At 43.6% G+C, this 12206-nt stretch overlaps 1 protein-coding gene across 2 annotated transcripts in view; it reads right to left on the bottom strand.

Moving 5' to 3' along the window:
* MARCHF11 (membrane associated ring-CH-type finger 11) overlaps window positions 1–10835 on the bottom strand; it is a 329699-nt gene extending 318864 nt beyond the window's left edge. Inside the window, exon 1 of one of the 2 annotated variants that reach the window (XM_089312636.1) lies at window positions 10528–10835. The gene's annotated coding sequence lies outside the window, so the exon portion shown is untranslated. The remainder of the gene's footprint in view (window positions 1–10527) is intronic. The other variant, XM_089312634.1, reaches the window with a different exon arrangement.
* Between the last annotated feature and the right edge of the window lie 1371 nt (window positions 10836–12206).

Consider the following 12206-nt stretch of genomic DNA (forward strand, 5'->3'; position numbering starts at 1 on the left):
TGAGTGACAGAATAACATACAGAGAAGCAGAAGATATATTATGCATCACTGGAAATTTCTACATGTCATATGAAAGTTCTCATGACTGATTAGACTAAACATTGTCTCATTTGGGTTCAACATTTATTGTGAACATATCATGTAACAAGCCCAGGAGCAACCCTTGAGAAGATGATCACTCCAGTAATGTAGTTTAACAGTCTTCATTGTTGCCAATAATAGAGACCACCCTGGAATCTTTCAGTAAAAAAGGAAGTATTTAAGAAGGTTTCTGGGTAACTCGGAGTCACCAGTTAGCAGTATACACACACACACACACACACACACACACACCCCACTGGTTTGAAGAGAGGCTAACCTTGTGGATGACATGTTATCTCGCTGAGCCATTCCTTGCAGCAGAATTGATGACACCAGACACAGCTATAGTGATCTTCAACAGCTGCCACTATCACTACCACTCCACCATGACCACCATGACCACCACCACCACCACCACCACAGCGAATGAGTTTTGAACTCTCATTCTGACCTTTTGCTAGTCTCCCAAGATTGAAAGCTCCAAGTCCAACCTACATAATCTATGCCCTGGTCCTTCATTAACTAGGGAGCAAGGTTTATTCCCTAAGTAGAAAGAGGAAATAGACACCTCTGGCCAAAAATAAAGTACAAAAGAATAAATCTACACTAAATGGGTATCCACATATATCACAGACTGTAAAGTGGACAGGACTCCTAGTAGTAAAGGAGAGGCCCCTGCACAAGAGAGAAAACTTGCAAGGGGAAGCCAAATTTAATGAATAGGCAGAAGCAACATGAGAAAAGACACAAAGACATGGAACAAGATAACAAATTTGGGAATCTACAATGGCCTAAATATTAGCACAGAGATTTCCATTTCTTACTTCTCATTAGATGTTGCTCAGATATTACTGGAAAGTAGCCCAATCCAACCTCAAGACTATTCATGTCAGTCTCCAGTGGTAAGGGATTCTATCAAGCCCATCACAGCTTTAGACAAGGCAAACCAAGGGTTTCCATACATAGCCTTGGTTAACATGTATAGGGATGGAACAAAAAATGCTTATTTGCTGCAAGTGAGGATGACTTTTCTCTGCATCTCACTTCAGTGCTCTTATCCCTCACTACCACCACCACCACTGTCAGTTTTCCCCTACCAAATATTTGGCCACCTGGATTTTTTCCCATAGGGAAAGTCAACTCAAATTTAACTGAAATACTTTAGATGTGAAAAGAAAGAAAAAACAAATTGATTTTTAACTTTTATTTAATAAATATAAATTTCAAAAGTACAACTTTTGGATTATAGTGGTTTTCCCCCCCATTAACCTCCCTCCCACCTGCAAACCATCCCATCTCCTACTCCCTCTCCCATCCCATTCTTTATTTTTTTTTAAACTTTTATTTAATGAATATAAATTTCCAAAGTAAAGCTTATGGATTACAATGGCTTTTTTCACCCCATAACTTCACTCCCACCTGCAACCCTCCCCTCTCCCGCTCCCTCTGCCCTTCCATTCACATCAAGATTCCTTTTCATTTCTCTTTATACTAAATTGATCTTCTACATATAAAGTAAATATTTCAACAGTTCGCACCCACACAGAAACACAAGTGAAAATGCTGTTTGAGTACTAGTTATAGCATTAAATCTCAATGTACAGCACATTAAGGACAGAGATCCTACATGAGGAGTAAGTGCACAGTGACTCCTGTTGTTGACTTAACAAATTGACACTCCTGTCTATGGCCTCAGTAATCTCCCCATGCTCCAGCCATGAGTTTGCAAGGCTATGGAAGCCTTTTGAGTTCACCAACTCTGATCATATTTAGACAAGGTCGTAGTCAAAGTGGAAGTTCTCTCCTCCCTTCAGAGAAAGGTACCTCCTTGTTTGATGACCTGTTCTTTCCACTGGGATCTCACTCGCAGAGATCTTTCATTTAGGTCATTTTTTTTGGCAGAGTGTCTTGGCTTTCCATGCCTGAAATACTCTCATATCCCATTCTTTATTAAGATTCATTTATAATTATCTTTATATACAGAAGATCAACAGTGCAAATTGATTTTGAAATACATTTTGCTTTGGAATTGAAAAGGATTCTTAGGAGCTAAGAGTATTAGGAAGACTATTATTGACATTTATGAAGACTTCATAAGTAAACTAAAAGCAATATCAGCTGGTGAAAAGAATCCTATATAATGGTCTTTACAAGTAAAATCCATCCACAAATTTTACCAATTTTTAAGATACTTTCTTAAATCCTGTATAGAACAAGAAATTACACTTTTTTGTCATGGAGTTCTCCAAACTCAGGATTAAAAGGTCTAATTTCAAATTTACCATTATTAAATATAAATTTCTACTTCCTACTACATTGTGAACATACACTAACAAAGGTGAGTCATCCAGTTGCACATCATCAAAATGCAAACAAATCAGCATTCAAATATTTGCATATTTAAGAATAATCAGGCTGATGAGGTGGCTCACTAGGCTAATCCTCCACCTGTAGCGCTGGCACTCTGGGTTCTAGTCCCAGTCGGGGCGCCGGATTCTGTCCCGGTTGCCCCCCTTCCAGGCCAGCTCTCTACTGTGGCCAGGGAGTGCAGTGGAGGATGGCCCAAGTCCTTGGGCCCTGCACCCCATGGGAGACCAGGAGAAGCACCTGGCTCCTGGCTTCGGATCAGCACAGTGCGCCGGCCGAAGGGCACCGGCCGCAGCGGCCATTGGAGGGTGAACCAACAGAAAAAAAGGAAGACCTTTCTTTCTGTCTCTCTCTCTCACTGTCCACTCTGCCTGTCAAAAAAAATAATAAAATTAAAATTAAAAAAAAGAATAATCAATGCACCACTGTTGACAAAGCTCTCAGTGATTCAGCAGCCAGATTTGCTGAGGCTGAGTCGTCCCTGGAAAACAGGACTTACTGCAAAAATCAGGAAAGTCTTGGGTAAACTGAGATGGGTGGAACATCTGTTTCATGAGCTTCTCCTGGGCTTGCTCCCAAGGAGGAGAAAAAGAAAACTGGACTCTCATCCACTTTGTTCAGTGGATTTATCCATACTGAATGTAAGTAGCTGACTTCCACAATTGCTACCCACTTGCCACTCCCCAAGTTGCAGCATTCTCTAGCACTCTGATGATTGTGAAAGGGGCTGCAACACAAAGATTGCCATAGAAAGCCTCCAAACATTGCTTCAGACACTCTCCCTGAGGGGCTCCATTTGCCTTCACTGTTCAGAATCTCTGAAGACAAGGAAGCTGAACCAGGGACGGTTTTGACCATCACTGGTAGGCCCTGGAGCCACTTGCTCTTCAGCAAGCTATCTCCTCTCTTCTCCAGGGTGACTGTATAGGTTTTCTAGGCTTTCAAGAAGTTACAACCCTTCTTAGAGGAATGCTCATTCTTCCTTGACACTAACCCTTTAAAAATCTTTCAATATCTATGGTGCCTGGAACTGAAGATGGCAACTTTCTGAAAGCATAAAATGGATGCCTCTACTCAAAAGTATAGGCAGCACCCAGGTAGAACAATCCTACTGGAACAGTCCCAAGCACCAGGGGCATTGTATGTATATGCAGTATCCATGACTCCCAAACATCCGTACAAGGATATCTGTAATTTGTCCCCCAGGTCCTGTGTCCAGTGGAGGACCACAAAATTAAGGGATTGCTTTGTCAGCTGACACTGAAGCATTTTAGCAAGTTTTCACTTATTCCATGGATATCACCATTGCTCAAAAAGATTTAGGATGTTCTTTATGGTTTGGGGTAGTCATGAAAACTGATCATTTATGGGTCAAGCAGGAAACAAGTGGCATCTTTAATTGGGTTCATCGGAAGAGCTCAGCAAAGGGGCTCTCTGCAGAGCTGTGGAAGAGTTCATGGAACCCGGCCAGCGCCGCGGCTAAATAGGCTAATCCTCCACCTACAGCGCTGGCACCCCAAGTTCTAGTCCCGGTCGGGGCACTGGATTCTGTCCTGGTCGCTCCTCTTCCTGTCTAGCTCTCTGCTGTGGCCCAGGAGTGCAGTGAAGGATGGCCCAAGTGCTTGGGTCCTGCACCTGCATGGGAGACCAGGAGAAGCACCTGGCTCCTGGCTTCAGATCAGCGTGGTGTGCCAGCCGCAGCACGCTGGCCGCAGTGGCCACTGGGGGGTGAACCAACAGAAAAAAAGGAAGACCTTTCTCTGTCTCACTGTCCACTCTGCCTGTCAAAAAAAAAAAAAAAGTTCATGGAACCCAACAAGGGATTGTGGGTCTTAGAGCAATACAGCACATGAGCAAGAGGAGGGAGCACACAAGATGACTGGAAGGAAGTGATGAGGCCCACCTGCCAGCAGTGGTGGCTGCCAGTGGAAAGATACAGCAAACCTGTGATGACTTGGCAGGGAGAGACCTGAAGGAATAAAGGACTTGACTTTCCCTCGTTCCTCCAATCTCCTAGCAATGTCCCCACTCCTGTTGGTCAAAGTGACCCAGAAGACAGAGGACAAAAGACACTTTGCTATTGTAGTCCACACAGTTCACCTGTGAGGCCCAGAGAAGGCTAAAGCAGTTATGGAAGGACAAAGAGAAAATACACATAGTCATTCTTCTCCCTGTTCTCACTGAGCACACAGGGGAGCTGTGTCTCCCCACTCTTGGCATGCAAAAAGAAACCGGAGTCAGCCTGGTATAATGCCTTCAGCTAAAACATAAGCTTGGGAGGAGCAAGATTTTTGTCTGTTCATTGCTATGTCCCAACTGTTAAGAATAATGGCTGGCACCTAACTATCAATCAACATTTATGGATACTTGTTAAGATTACCCCACTAGTTAGGGATTTTAGTCACAACTGATTGTTGTTCTTACATTTTGTCCTTTATTCCTTTTGTCAACACAGCATACACTTTGAACAGATTTCCCACAATTGAAGGATTTGGTGTGAGTCCATTCGTACTGTTTGCCCCAGTTTCCTCTGCAAAAATTACCAAACTATTTTTTTTGTTTTACTCTCCCTAAATCATCAAAATCTTCAGTTCTCATCTTTATGCAGCCAATGCACAGGTCTCTCTTAAATGCCTTAAAGTATCATCACCTGCATTTTCCTCCAGTGTCAAGTTTCTCGCCGGTGACTGCACACTGCAATCACCTGTACCAGCACCATGGCTGCATCTCAGTAATACGGATTCACTGGTCAGAATGGGGTCCCAACAGCCACATTTTTACAGCCCAGGCGATTCCACTGTGTCCCAGGGATAAGAAACACTGTCCTCGTGCCTTCAATTCTAAATGTCCAAAAGGGCCAAATCAGGTCTTTTTTTCCTGGTTTCCTGTTTATCATAAATCCACTGTTTCCCAGTCACCCAGAGTCAAATCTTCAAGTTCTATTTGAATTCTGCACCCACCCTCCCCTAAGCGATTGCTTCCCAACTCACCAGGCTTTAAACTCAAAGCTCCTCAGATGCTTTTGGCCCTGGATTCAGAGCACTGTTTCTTCCACCAGTAGCAGCACAGAGTGCATGTGCTTGAAGCCCTGGGCACATCCAGGACCCTGCCCCCAGCCTCCATGTAAGATTCTGAGGGAGTTTGTTGTTGGCATTCACTTCCCTCCATCCCTATCAAATGATATTTATTCCATTAACAGTGACCTTGCAAGGAGATATGATTTCCCACATTTTATTTAAAAGCTTCCAGTCTGAAGTATCAAAATAGTTATTTTGCTAAGGTGACAGAACCATGGATGATATTTTTATTTTTCCCTTACTGACGTTCATAGAAACAGAATTGACTCAATAATAAACTCAAGGACTTATTCCACCTATCATGGTCTAGTAGACCAAATATTAAACACAGGAAAAAATTTAATGATAGATCCAGGAGTCTGAATACAAAATGTCAGGACTGGTATCAACAACTGCCTCCAGGCTGTCATCTTTGCCAAGAAAGCAATCAACTCATTGATGTCAGGAGATATTTCCATAGATTACCTTTTCAGTGACCTACAAAGCTATACATGACTCATCTCCACCACCTCCTGCTCACACTCTTCCACGTGCCCACTACAGTCACATCAGCCTCTGCCAGTTATTTTAAATATGCCCAGCTCCCTTTTAGCCAGGACTCTTGCCTTTGCAATTTCCTCTACCTGGGCAACTCTTGACCCAGGTATCCTCAAGCTTCAGACCTCCTCAATCATTTCTCCAGTGTCCTCTTCTCAATGAGGCCTTAACTGACGGCCCCATCTGAAACAAACCCACCCTTCTACCCCTGTCTTTCTCATTTCTTTTATCTCTGTATTACTTAGCACCATCTAACAACCACAAGATAACAAACCTTCTAGAGGTGATATTTGGGGCTATTCTAAGAACTTTACACATACTGTCCCCTTTAACCTTCACAACAAAACAAAGTATGTCTTCTATTGATTCTATTACATACTTGAAGGAACTATTGCATAGAGAAGTAGCTAGCCCAAGCTTACAAAACAACCAAGTAGTACAGCAAGAATTTAAACACCAGGCAGTCTGACTGGAGAGTCCATAGGTCTTACCTATGAGGCTTCCATTACTCAAGTTATTTATTATTTTTATCATGAACCTCCCATGCTATGCTCCTGAACTTTTGGTTCTGTCCCCAATGCTAAACACAGTTCGTGACCCCAGAAGATGTCTTGTCTAATTGGTTGATCAATTAATACACAACCCTGATACCCTCTCTAGCTTCTGATATATGTCTGCATTTCTGTGAAGTGCCTAGTGCATACTTTTTAAGATGAACTAAATCCCTAAGGCCCATTTCCATAAGCACATTCCCTTGTTACCCTGCTCTGACAAGAAACTTAAGTGAATGTTAATAGAACTCTTCGACTGTTAATAAAAGCCCCAAAGGCCAAAGAAACAGCAAATGTCAAGGGCCCCCTTACTCCCAACCATGACATACAGAATAAGCAAAGAAGGTTTGGACTATTTTCCAAATCCAGATAAGCACAGGAAGCTTGGGCAGAGAGGGAGATTGGCTTCTACTCTGAGATCAGGTAGACTCTCTTCAGCTGCAGAAACCAAAACTGACAGCAACACTAGTTCTGAGAGACACATGTCAGCTTCTCTCTTTCTCTGTGCCAGGCCTGAAATGCAGGCAAAACCATCTCCTCAGCACTTAGTCTTGGAAGTCAGCCTGGGAGCACAAGACTCCGTGAACCAGTGAGTAAGAATCTTTCTCCTTCCGAGCCCACAGCGCCTGCACACAAGTACACATGCATCACCTTGAAACTGTCCTCCAACTACTCTTTCCAGTAACCCAGTTGGCCAGGAAGCCACTGAAACTGAACTTTTAGGTATCTATGACTCCTGACCTCACCAATCTTCACCCCAGGACAAACAATAAAGTGATCCTGATGCCCCACCTTAATCCACAGAATGCGTCGCCTACTTTGAACTATGCTTTCATGCATATTCACCTCATTCACCCATGCCCAGCCTTGTCCAGGCCCCCAGGATAGACCCCTACTCCAAACGAAGAGCCATGGTAAAGGTCACAGTCACTTCACTGCAATGCCCTTGGATTTAAGCAAGTCAAAACACAGAACATAAATGCCTCCAGTCATTACTAACATGTTTAGTTAGAAGGAACTTCTTCATGCACGCACCATGCCTTGTGTAACTTTTACAGAAGAGCTCAGGCTGAATAACAGTTTCCCCCCCTCAAAGCTGGACAGCCTGCTTTTCCCCAGTGCAGCTCTCCGATACAGTCTTCATCCCTGGGCAGCTGCCGACCTGCCTTGCCGTCTGTCGAGCTGGCCCTCTGCCCACCAGAGAAAATGAGCCTGAGGTTTATTGCACTCGACAAAGATGCCCAGGAAGACCGAGATTTGCCAGATCAGTGGCACTGCATTTTCACATTCCAGCTCTCTTGTTGGAAGCCCTTCCTATTGGCAACTGTTGACAACAGTACTTGTGGAAGAATCTGTGCATCCTACAGCATAAGTAAGTACCTGCCAATAAGCTTAGTACAGCAATTATCTCTGACGCCAGCCTCTCTATAGTTGTTCCTGAGTCAATTCCTTCTAAAAGTAAGCTTCTGAAAGCTCAGCTCTGCTGTGCAGCCAGCCCCTTCTATAACATTACCCAAAAATCACCTGGGAAATAGTTGCCAACAGAGGAAGAATTGGACCAAGCCAACTTGGTTGTCTTCTTGTGAGCTCTCGCTCTGTATAATGGAAACAACTAGAACACAGTGTCATCTACAGGATTGTGTGGCTGCTTTAATTGGCAATTTGTTTCATGTCTTAACTGCTCAAGTGAGGAGGAAAAAAATCAGCACATGGAAATGACACTATCCTGGACACCCAATTAGCTACATTCTTATTGACTTGGTTTCTGTCTTAAGGCAGAGCATTTGCCCTTTGGTGGAGGGTTGGAGGTGCAAGAGGTAAACCCAGGGAAACAGGGATAAAGAGACAATAATTCAACAGGAAAATGTATAATCAAATGAAGATAGTGATGGACTTGTCCTTGTGCACCATTTAATAAAAAGTGAAAGAAACATACATTTTCTAGGACATTTTGGGACCTCAATGAAATACCCATGTTGGATTCTACCCCCAACTAAGCACATCAGGTACCATTTAGGACACTGAGCAAAAACTTACTGTGCCCACACTGGGAGAGGAAAGAGTGAAATAGCTTCAAAAACAATTTGGAGGTGCTAAGAAAGGAGCCACTGAGGGCAGAGTGAAAGTACAGTGGGCCTAGCTTTGTTGATTTATAGCCCTACACAAGAACCTAGGTAAGCAGCCTTTCTGGAAGACTACTAAGACCAACAGCATAAGACCAGACCCACACAAACCCTTGGACTTGCTCCATTCAGAGGCCACAGAAGTAACCCACACCCCAGTCAATGCTCTGTAAATTTCCACTTCCATCACATATGAAATTTTAAAAAGTGACAGAGATAACATACAGTGACCTCCTCACCAAATTCCTGTGAGCCCATGGAATGAATGGGCATGTGTATGAAGGAAGCGTGGTATTTTTAGGGACATACCTGGGCAGGGGGAAATCCACTTTAACACTAGCATTATCCAAATCACTGAGCTTTAGAGTTGTCTTTTGATCCTGCAGCTATTCTCAGCTTCCTTTTCCTGCTGTGTTCTTTCAAGATACTAATTTATTTATTTGTGCTTCAGTGAGACTTAAGTTTATGATGGTCAATAAACTGGCATTGCTGTTAAATGATGCAAGCTCTCTGCTGAAGAGCTCTGCCAAGCAGCTGAGAGAAAGCTGCTCCCTCTTAGTGCTAGACTTTCCTTCCTGTTCCAGGGATGAGTTGCTGGTTGTAAGCTTACTTGTGTACAACACAGACCACTGTCTACCATTTGCTGAGTTGAGACCATGTGATTTTCTTTCCCTCAGACGTCTGAGAAAATCTGGAAAAGTTGAGCCATTATAGGCCATTAATTACACTTACACCCATTAAGTAGGCCAGAAAATCCTTTATTCTTTTCATTGAGCTTCTCTACCTGAATTGAAATACTCACAAAGTCAGCATTAGTGTAGATTGTGAACAGAGGTTAATTTTCCAATTTTAGTTACCCACTTTAAAACATGTTCCTACTCAGACATAAATGATGTATTATCAGAACATTGTGTCATGGTCTCTTTCCCTCCTTAGGGGAAATGAGTCTGGAATCACTGGAAGATTTAAGTGGACTTACTATGTCTGCTAAGACTATGATCTTGAGGACCTTAGATATTTAAAAAAAGAAGAATACCCTGATGGTAAGGAAGTGCCTACAACAGAACTGGAAAAGGACTTGTTACTAAACCACCTGCTCCCCACTGCCCTTTGATTCACATCTGAATCCTTTAACCTAAGCAGGAGCCTCATTAGGAGCAAGGCTTTCCAAAGGAACTTCCTTACTCTAACCACATTCACTGTTCATTGTTTTTGCCAAGATCCTAAATACAGTACTTTAAGGAATCCTGTGTCTGTGCTGCGCATGCACACGTGTGCACCCACCCACCCACAGAGAGGGAGTTAGGGGAGTCTGAGTCAATTTGTGTTGCTCTAACAAAATACCACAGGCTGGGGGTCTTATAGACACTTATTTCTCATGGTTCTGGAGACCAGGAAGGTCAAGGCAGTAGCAGACTTGGTGCCTGGTGAGGGTCTGTTCCCTCACTGACAGCTGTCTTCTCACTGTAACCTCACATGACTAAGCAGGTTCCGAGCCTCTGGTCTCTTTTATAAGGACACTAATCCCTTTCGTGATGGCCCTCCTTGTATGAACTAAGTGCCTCCCAGAGACCATTCGGCCTAATACCACCAGCTTGGGGGTGAGCAGTTCAAACAGAAGAATTCTGAGAGAACATGAACATTCAGACTATGGCCATGAGAGGGAGAGGAAGAGTAGAGGGGGAGATTCTCCAACTAGATGTCCAGATTCAGGAGCTCCATTGTTCAACCTTCACATCTCTGCTTCCCAAGAGCCTGCCAGAGAGTAGATGAACGGAACGATGGACTCACCAAGTAAGCTGAATGATGAGGCAAAGAGGTTCCCTCAAGAGACTGTAGAAGAAAACACCAGAGCAGTTCTTCTCTTGAAGTCTTCCATGTCATCCCCCACCCACCCCAGCCCACACGAGAATTCGTTTCTTTTCTCTGGGCTGATGCAGAGCTCTTGGCATCTATCCTTTGCTGTAGCACTTAAAACACACTCTCTGTCTCATCTTATATCTGCTTGTGTTTCTCTTCTCCCCATGCATGACTGTGCTGAGGTCAGAGACTGCATTTATTAAGGGCCTACTGCATACACCTGTGCTGGTCACATGGCTGCCCTCTAACCCACCTGAGTGGATTGATCACTCCATGTAGATGTTACAGCTTCTGTTTTAAAGTGGAGAAACCTGTAGCACATAGGAATGAAAGGAATATGTACACAGTGGGTCAGAAGCTGAGCAGATCTCTCTGCCTTCCTGCTCTCCACCCCCGGGGGAGATGGTGTTTCCCAGGACGAAGGCATCCTTTGGACAGAGGCTCTAAATCGTGCTCTCCTCTCTTCCCTAGCATTCCCTTAGGCCATTCCTCTTGTGCAGAAAACTCAAGTAATCCTCTGTTCCTCCCAATATCTTCATGTCTTCGGAGAGTAGCCCCATTTACTGTGGCTAAAGGAAAGGGGTGCTTGTAGTTGGAGGATATAAACTCAAATGCTGCAGTATCTTTGGAGAGAGGTAGGAAGAAAAATTTCATGGCAGTGAAATATGTGTAAACTAAGCCAGAGAAATGGCTTTGAGCTGTGGATTTTAGCATATGAGCAGGTGTTTTAACCTTACGAGTATTAAAGGTTTATATACAATGGTTAATACAATTGTGCAATTAAGTTTTAACTGCTATCTCCTGGGCAAAAGTTTAAACCTTGAGCTACGTCGTATTTTAACATTGGTAAATGATGGCACCTAATGCAGTTTTGTCTACAAGCTATTGACAGTCCACAGGGCAGTATGGTTGCCAGCACAGGGCCAACGGTTATTAATGTACACTAGCCTTAGCCAAGGAGCAAGGCAGTGCAGAGATCCACAAAGGTGCAGGGACCCACACAGCCTCTGAAAAGTATAAGGGCACCAAACAGCGTTCACACAGGTGTCCTCTGTAAGTGGTGTCTCCTGGAGTGTTGGTGCCAGAGCTGCCCCCATAATTGGTGCAAATGGCAAAGGTGTAGGCCATTAGCAGGCAAGGGTCACCTCTGAGGACAGGTGCTGCAGTGTGTCTTTGATCTATACAGCTGCAGAGTTTTCTAAGCAGGCACAGCTGAAGCAATGATTAAACCATGCAGGGAAGAGTATCCGAAACATTAGAATTCAGAAACTATTTGCTGTTTTCAAATTACAGTGCTGCAGAATTCCATTTGCATTACAAAGCACTAAGTGAGGTTCTAGGTTGAAATTGCTGGTGCCAGGCCAAAAAAAAAAAAAAAAGGCAAGGAAAATAGGAAATGCAAATTAGGAGGTGATGAATATCTTGGGTCAGCTACTGGTGACTGGAGTTACTCTCATTGCAAATTTCTAAACTTTACAAAGGCAGCAGTGCCTCAAACACCACCCTAGGAGAACAGAGAAGTGCATACAGCACATGGACTTTCCTCCTAGACACGGCAAATGCCCTTATTAAGGGAATTTTTTCCAATAAAGTTCAAGCTCAAAGCTCAT

Source organism: Oryctolagus cuniculus, chromosome 14 (genome assembly GCF_051225735.1).
Source record: "Oryctolagus cuniculus isolate XC-2025 breed Fujian yellow rabbit chromosome 14, ASM5122573v1, whole genome shotgun sequence".
In the NCBI taxonomy this organism is placed as follows: Eukaryota; Metazoa; Chordata; class Mammalia; order Lagomorpha; family Leporidae; genus Oryctolagus; species Oryctolagus cuniculus.